This window comes from Salmo trutta, chromosome 6, assembly GCF_901001165.1.
Source record: "Salmo trutta chromosome 6, fSalTru1.1, whole genome shotgun sequence".
NCBI lineage: Eukaryota > Metazoa > Chordata > Actinopteri > Salmoniformes > Salmonidae > Salmo > Salmo trutta.
The window spans coordinates 11,647,571-11,655,830 of NC_042962.1; positions in this window are offsets into that span (position 1 = coordinate 11,647,571).

Below are 8,260 nucleotides of genomic sequence, written 5' to 3' on the forward strand. Positions count from 1 at the left end.
AGACCAAGGCCATGGAGGAATGAGTATATTGAGGACTCTCTGGCTGCTGGAGGCATCCGTCCTTCTGCATCTCCTGCCGGCGCAGGGCTTCCTTTGTGGACAAGGAGGGCAAGACCCTGTGTCCGTGCATTGACTACCGGGGCCTTAATGGCATAACGATCAAGAATCGTTACCCCCTACCACTCCTCTCCTCGGTTTTTGATCCTCTCCAAGGGGCTACCATCTTCTCCAAGCTGGACCTTCGGAATGCCTACCACCTGTTTCGGATACGCGAAGAGGATGAGTGGAAGGCAGCCTTCAACAGTGGACATTATGAGTACCTGGTCATGCCATTTGGACTCACCAACGCCCCCGCGGTCTTCCAGGCCCTGGTAAACGATGTGTTCCGGGACATGTTAAATTGTTGTGTTTGTCTACCTTGACGTCATCCTGTTTTTTTCCCCCGTTCTGCCCAAGAACACGTCCTTGTGATTTTATGAAAGTTAAATATTTATAATTCTGTAGTTTGAATTTTGCACTCTGCAATTTCACCGGATGTTGGCCAGGTGGGATGCTACCGTCCCACCTGCCTATAAGAAATTAAACCTGACACCCTTTCTCGCCTGTACAGTCCTGCTGCCACATCCTCTGACTCTGAGCCCATCCTCCCTTCCTCATTCCTTGTGGCTGCTGTGGGCTAGGGTATTGAGACCTTGGTCCGCAAGGCACAACGTTCCCAGCCTGCCCCTGGAGGGGGCCCGGCTAACCGGTTGCTCATCCCTAATTCAGTCCAGTCCCAGGTCCTGGAATGGGCTCATTCCTCCAGGCTTACCTGTCATTCGGATTCCCGTCGAACCCTGGCCTTCCTCCGGCAACGTTTCTGGTGGCCCACAATGGTTCCTGACGCCTCTGCCTTGGTCGCCGCATGCACCATTTGTGTTCAGAATAAGACTCCGCGGCAAGCCCCTTCCGGCCTCCTTCAGCCACTACCTGTCTCTCATCGTCCCTGGTCCCATATCTCCCTGGTCTTTGTCACTGGGCTCCCTCCATCTGATGGCAACACCATCATTCTGACGGTAGTGGACCGGTTTTCCAAGGCTGCCAATTTCATCCCTCTCCCCAAACTACCCTCTGCCAAAGAGACGGCCCAGCTCATGGTGCAGCACGTCTTCAGGATCCACAGACTCCCGGTGGACATGGTCTCCAACCGGGGTCCTCAGTTCTCGTCTCAGTCCTGGAAGGCGTTCTGCATCCTTATTGGGTCGTCGGCCAGCCTGTCCTCCGGATTCCATCCCCAATCCAATGGCCAGTCGAAGTGAGCAAACCAACACCTGGAAACAACCTTAAGATGCCTCGTCTCGACCAACCCCACTACCTGGAGCCGACAACTGGTCTGGGTGGAGTATGCCCGGAACACTCTTCCCTGTTCGGCAACGGGACTCTCACCTTTCGAGTGCTCCATGGGGTATCAGCCTCCGCTCTTCTGAGAACAAGAGCAGGAAGTCAACATACCCTAGGCCCAGAAGTTCGTCCGCCGCTGTCGGGCGGCGCTTCTCAAGACCAACTCCAGGTACGTGACGAGGTTAATTCGTCTACAACAGCAACACGTACTAAATGACTACTCTAAACTTGCCACAGTTTTGAAATTAGAATGTAGTGGTTCTGCGACTCGCAAACACGATAGCTCACTGGCTAACACGGTCAAACATGCTTGGAACGAACACCCACAAGCTTACTATCATAGGCTTCGTTCAGCTTACTTTGGCCTACTCACTGAAACAGGAATGGAAGAGCTGTTACCATTCAAACAAATGTTTCTGTCGAACATGTATCCCACCTTCATTACCTACTTGGGCCCTGCAGCCCACGTTGGCTTGTCTATCTTACAACTCAGAGAGCTTGCAAGCACAGTTTTTGAGGCATCAAAAGCTCGCAACGCTAAGAGCCCTGACCACTCGGTTTTGAAGTTTGACCAGGAGCACTTGCACCAGTTAGAGGGTGCATTATCAGGTATTGGAGCGTTGAGAGATGACGCACAACAATGGTTTCTACCACGAAACCACAAATCCAATAACCATTTTACAATTTTTGGTAAATTGAAATTTGCTATTGTAAATGTTTAATGAAGTGTTGGCTTTGGGGATGACCAGTGAAATATACCTGCTGGAGTGCGTGGTACGGGTGGGTGTTGCTATGGTGACCAGTGAGCTGAGATAAGGCGGAGCTTTACCTAGCAAAGACGTATAGATGACCTAGAGCCAGTGGGTTTGGCGATGAATATGTAGCGAGGACCAGCCAACGAGCGCATACAGGTCACAATGGTGGGTAGTATATGGGGCTTAGGTGACAAAACGGATGGCACTGTGATAGACTGCATCCAATTTGCTGAGTAGCGTGTTGGAGGCTATTTTGTAAATGACATCGCCGAAGTCAAGGATCGGCAGGATAGTCAATTTTACGAGGGTATGTTTGGCAGCATGAGTGAAGGATGCTTTGTTGCGAAATAGGAAGCCGATTCTAGATGTAATTTTGGATTGGAGATGCTTAATATAAGTCTGGAAGGAGAGTTTACAGTCTAGCCAGACACCTAGGTATTTATAGTTGTCCAAAATCAAATCAAATCAAATTTATTTATATAGCCCTTCGTACATCAGCTGAAATCTCAAAGTGCTGTACAGAAACCCAGCCTAAAACCCCAAACAGCAAGCAATGCATGTGAAAGAAGCACGGTGGCTGGGAAAAACTCCCTAGGAAAAACTCCTGAGAAAGGCCAAAAACCTAGGAAGAAACCTAGAGAGGAACCAGGCTATGAGGGGTGGCCAGTCCTCTTCTGGCTGTGCCGGGTGGATATTATAACAGAACATGGTCAAGATGTTAAAATGTTCGTAAATGACCATCATGGTCAAATAATAATAATCATAGTAATTGTCGAGGGTGCAACAAGCACGTCCGGTGAACAGGTCAGGGTTCCGTAGCCGCAGGCAGAACAGTTGAAACTGGAGCAGCAGCATGGCCAGGTGGACTGGGGACAGCAAGGAGTCATCATGCCAGGTAGTCCTGAGGCATGGTCCTAGGGCTCAGGTCCTCCGAGAGAAAGAAAGAAAGAGAGAAAGAGAGAATTAGAGAGAGCATATTTACATTCACACAGGACACCGGATAAGACAAGAGAATACTCCAGATGTAACAGACTGACCCTAGCCCCCCGACACATAAACTACTGCAGCATAAATACTGGAGGCTGAGACAGGAGGGATCAGAAGACACTGTGGCCCCATCCGATGATACCCCCGGACAGGGCCAAACAGGCAGGATATAACCCCACCCACTTTGCCAAAGCACAGCCCCCACACCACTAGAGGGATATCTACAACCACCAACTTACCGTCCGAAAACAAGGCCGAGTATAGCCCACAAAGATGTCCGCCACGGCACAACCCAAGGGGGGGGCGCCAACCCAGACAGGAAGACCACGTCAGTGGCTCAACCTACTCAAGTGACGCACCCCTCCCATGGACGGCATGGAAGAACACCAGTAAGTCAGTGACTCAGCCCCTGTAAAAGGGTTAGAGGCAGAGAATCCCAGTGGGAAGAGGGGAACCGACAAGGCAGAGACAGCAAGGGCGGTTCGTTGCTCCAGCCTTTCCGTTCACCTTCACACTCCTGGGCCAGACTATACTTAATCATAGGACCTACTGAAGAGATAAGTCTTCAGTAAAGACTTAAAGGTTGAGACTGAGTCTGCGTCTCTCACATGGGTAGGCAGACCATTCCATAAAAATGGAGCTCTATAGGAGAAAGCCCTACCTCCAGCCGTTTGCTTAGAAATTCTAGGGACAATTAGGAGGCCTGCGTCTTGTGACCGTAGCGTACGTGTAGGTATGTACGGCAGGACCAAATCGGAAAGATAGGTAGGAGCAAGCCCATGTAATGCTTTGTAGGTTAGCAGTAAAACCTTGAAATCAGCCCTTGCCTTAACAGGAAGCCAGTGTAGGGAGGCTAGCACTGGAGTAATATGATCAAATGTTTTGGTTCTAGTCAGGATTCTAGCAGCCGTATTTAGCACTAACTGAAGTTTGTTTAGTGCTTTATCCGGGTAGCCGGAAAGTAGAGCATTGCAGTAGTCGAGCCTAGAAGTAACAAAAGCATGGATTAATTTTTCTGCGTCATTTTTGGACAGAAAGTTTCTGATTTTTGCAATGTTACGTAGATGGAAAAAAGCTGTCCTTGAAGCAGTCTTGATATGTTCTTCAAAAGAGAGATCAGGGTCCAGAGTAACGCCGAGGTCCTTCACAGTTTTATTTGAGACGACTGTACAACCATCCAGATTAATTGTCAGATTCAACAGAAGATCTCTTTGTTTCTTGGGACCTAGGACAAGCATCTCTGTTTTGTCCGAGTTTAAAAGTAGAAAATTTGCAGCCATCCACTTCCTTATGTCTGAAACACAGGCTTCTAGCGAGGGCAATTTTGGGGCTTCACCATGTTTCATTGAAATGTACAGCTGTGTGTCGTCCGCATAGCAGTGAAATTTAACATTATGTTTTCGAATGACATCCCCAAGAGGTAAAATATATAGTGAAAACAATAGTGGTCCTAGAACGGAACCTTGAGGAACACCGAAATTTACAATTGATTTGTCAGAGGACGAACCATTCACAGAAACAAACTGATATCTTTCCGACAGATAAGATCTAAACCAGGCCAGAACTTGTCCATGTAGACCAATTTGGGTTTCCAATCTCTCCAAAAGAATGTGGTGATCGATGGTATCAAAAGCGGCACTAAGATCTAGGAGCATGAGGACAGATGCAGAGCCTCGGTCTGACGTCATTAAAAGGTCATTTACCACCTTCACAAGTGCAGTCTCAGTGCTATGATGGGGTCTAAAACCAGACTGAAGCGTTTCGTATACATTGTTTGTCTTCAGGAAGGCAGTGAGTTGCTGCGCAACAACTTTTTCTAAAATTTTTGAGAGGAATGGAAGATTCGATATAGGCCGATAGTTTTTTATAATTTCTGGATTTCAGTCCACATATTCTAAGTCAGAACCGTCCAGAGTAGTGATGCTAGGCAGGCGGGGGCAGGCAGCGATCGGTTGAATCTTGAATGAATGAAAGGCTTGAGTTTCAATTCATTCAAACACAGACACACACCTGCTACTGTCTGCTGTCTAGCGACCCAAGTCATCAACAGACCTTAGTGTCAGGTGAACTGAATTAAGAAGCACACCTATATTTCCCAAAGACAGTGTGTCAAGCTTATCTACCGGTGCTACATAAATTAAAAAGGTCATTTTCGCTATTTTGGATTCACAAGGTTATATTTATATAGCAATGGTCCATTCATGCTTTATTTTTTTGTGATGGTGAGAAAATTATCGCTCTCCACTAGCTAGCTGTCCGATGCTGCCAGCCGTCAAATCTCCTACCCTGCCCAGCCCAGTTTCTCCCTGACCTTAATGTAGCAGGCGTAGTGTCCAATAGTCTGTGATTGCGACCCGCAATTTAGCATTCCCCTCCGAGCATCCCATTGGTTCCTTCATGAACGCCACCCCTCGAAGCTACCCGTTGGTTCATGCATGAATGATTTTTGGTTTGAACCGCCGTGTCTTTGTAAGACGCGGTGTGGGTGAACAGATGATCTCTGCATGTGTATTTCCCACCGTAAAGCATAGATGTGAGGGTGCTAAAGCATAGATGTGAGGGTGCTTTGCTGGTGACACTGTCTGTGATTTATTTAGTGTTTTAGGCACACTTAAACAGCATGGCTACCACAGAATTCTGCAGCCATACACCATCCCATCTGGTTTGGGATTTTTAAATTAACATTTTTAAATGTAACTTTTATTTAACTAGGCAAGTCAGTTAAGAACAAATTCTTATTTACAATGACGGCCTACCGGGGAACAGTGGGTTAACTGCCTTGGTCAGGGGCAGAATGACAGATTTTTACCTGTCAACTCGGGGATTCGATCCAGCAACTTTTCGATTACTGGTCCAACGCTGTAACCACTAGGCTGTGGGGCCCCAGGTGGGTCATTATCCTGTTTTTCAAAAGGACAATGACCTCCAGGCTGTGTAAGTGCTATTTTACCAAGAAAGAGAGTGATGGATTGCTGCATCAGATGACCTGGCCTCCACAATCCCCCAACCTCAACCCAATTGAGATGGTTTGGGATGAGTTGAACCGCAGAGTGAAGGAAAAGCAGCCAACAAGTGCGTATTCCTCCAAAGCTCAGTTGTCCTGCACAACTCTGCCAGGACCTAGGATCAAGGGAGACGCTCAAGTGTTTTAGTACTATATCTCTTGACACAATGATGAAAATAATCATGGCCTCTAAACCTTCAAGCTGCATACTGGACCCTATTCCAACTAAACTACTGAAAGAGCAGCTTCCTGTGCTTGGCCCTCCTATGTTGAACATAATAAACGGCTCTCTATCCACCGGATGTGTACCAAACTCACTAAAAGTGGCAGTAATAAAGCCTCTCTTGCAAAAGCCAAACCTTGACCCAGAAAATATAAAAACTATGGGCCTATATCGAATCTTCAATTCCTCTCAAAAAAAATTGAAAAAGCTGTTGCGCAGCAACTCACTACCTTCCTGAAGACAAACAATGTATACGAAATGCTTCAGTCTGGTTTTAGACCCCATCATAACACTGAGACTGCACTTGTGAAGGTGGTAAATGACCTTTAATGGCGTCAGACCGAGGTTCTGCATCTGTCCTCGTGCTCCTAGACCTTAGTGCTGCTTTTGATACCATCGATCACCACATTCTTTTGGAGAGATTGGACACCCAAATTGGTCTACACGGACAAGTTCTGGCCTGGTTTAGATCTTATCTGTCGGAAAGATATCAGTTTGTCTCTGTGAATGGTTTGTCCTCTGACAAATCAACTGTAAATTTCAGTGTTCCTCAAGGTTCCGTTTTAGGACCACTATTGTTTTCACTATATATTTTACCTCTTGGGGATGTCATTCGAAAACATAATGTTAACTTTCACCTGTATATTATAATGAAACATGGCGAAGCCCCAAAATTGCCCTTACTAGAAGCCTGTGTTTCAGACATAAGGAAGTGGATGGCTGCAAACTTTCTACTTTTAAACTCAGACAAAACAGAGATGCTTGTTCTAGGTCCCAAGAAACAAAGAGATCTTCTGTTGAATCTGACAATTAATCTTGATGATTGTACAGTCGTCTCAAATAAAACTGTGAAAGACCTTTGCGTTACTCTGGACCCTAAACTCTCTTTTGACGAACATATCAAGACTGTTTCAAGGACAGCTTTTTTCCATCTACATAACATTGCAAAAATCTGAAACTTTCTGTCCAAAAATGATGCAGAAAAATTAATCCATGCTTTTGTTACTTCTAGGTTAGACTACTACCCGGATAAAGCACTAAATAAACTTCAGTTAGTACTAAATACGGCTGCTAGAATCCTGACTAGAACCAAAAAATTTGATCATATTACCCCAGTGCTAGCCTCCCTATACTGGCTTCCTGTTAAGGCAAGGGCTGATTTCAAGGTTTTACTGCTAACCTACAAAGCATTACATGGGCTTGCTCCTACCTATCTTTCCGATTTGGTCCTGCAGTACATACCTACACGTACGCTACGGTCACAAGACGCAGGCCTAATTGTCCCTAGAATTTCTAAGCAAACAGCTGGAGGCAGGGCTTTCTCCTATAGAGCTCCATTTTTATGGAATGGTCTGCCTACCCATGTGAGAGACGCAGACTCGGTCTCAACCTTTAAGTCTTTACTGAAGACTCATCTCTCCAATAGGTCATATGATTGAGTGTAGTCTGGCCCAGGAGTGTGAAGGTGAACGGAAAGGCTCTCGAGCAACGAACCGCCCTTGCAGTCTCTGCCTGGCCGGTTCCGCTCTCTCCACTGGGATTCTCTGCCTCTAACCCTATTACAGGGGCTGAGTCACTGGCTTACTGGTGCTCTTCCATGCCGTCCCTAGGAGGGGTGCGTCACTTGAGTGGGTTGAGTCATTGACGTGGTCTTCCTGTCTGGGTTGGCATCCCCCCTTGGGTTGTGCCGAGGCGGAGATGTTTGTGGGCTATACTCGGCCTTGTCTCAGTATGGTAAGTTGGTGGTTGAAGATATCCCTCTAGTGGTGTGGGGGCTGTGCTTTGGCAAAGGGTTATATCCGGCCAGTTTGGCCCTGTCCAGGGGTATCATCGGATGGGGCCACAGTGTCTCCTGACCTGTCCTGTCTCAGCCTCCAGTATTTATGCTGCAGTAGTTTATGTGTCGGGGGG